Source organism: Nannochloropsis gaditana (assembly GCF_000240725.1).
Source record: "Nannochloropsis gaditana CCMP526 unplaced genomic scaffold scaffold230, whole genome shotgun sequence".
Classification (NCBI taxonomy): domain Eukaryota; class Eustigmatophyceae; order Eustigmatales; family Monodopsidaceae; genus Microchloropsis; species Microchloropsis gaditana.
This window is the reverse complement of record NW_005803723.1, coordinates 6943-7436: the sequence shown is the minus strand read 5'-3', so window position 1 is coordinate 7436 and position 494 is coordinate 6943.

The window sequence follows — 494 nt, the reverse complement described above, 5'->3', positions numbered from 1 at the left end:
TGCCTGCCCCCCCTCTCTCTGCCCTCCCTCCCTCCCTTGTCCCGGGCCGTCTCCCTCCATCCCTCCGTCCATGCACCCACCACCATGCCAGGGTCCCCGTCCTCATTCCTCCCTTCCTCCCTCCCTCTTCCCTTTCTTTCCCTCCTTCTCGTGCTCCCAGATACGTGCTCCGGGAGTTCGACTCTCTGAAAACGCTCCCCAAGGAGGCGATCTTCGAATCTCGCTTTAAATGGGGGCCGCTTCCAGCCTGGGGCCGAGGAAGGGAGGGAGGGAGGGCGGGGCGGAGGATGCATCCCCGCTTTGTGACACCGGACGGGAAGGCAGTTGAGGAGGAGGAGGGAGAGATGGGGGACGGTCGGGAGGAGAGGGAGGAGGAGGAAGGGGAGGAAGACAAGAGGGGGGAGTGGAGGACGGCATTTTCGGAGCAAGGACGGATGTACTATTGGAATGTAAGGACGCGGGTGTCTACGTATGAGAAACCCTACTAGAGAGAG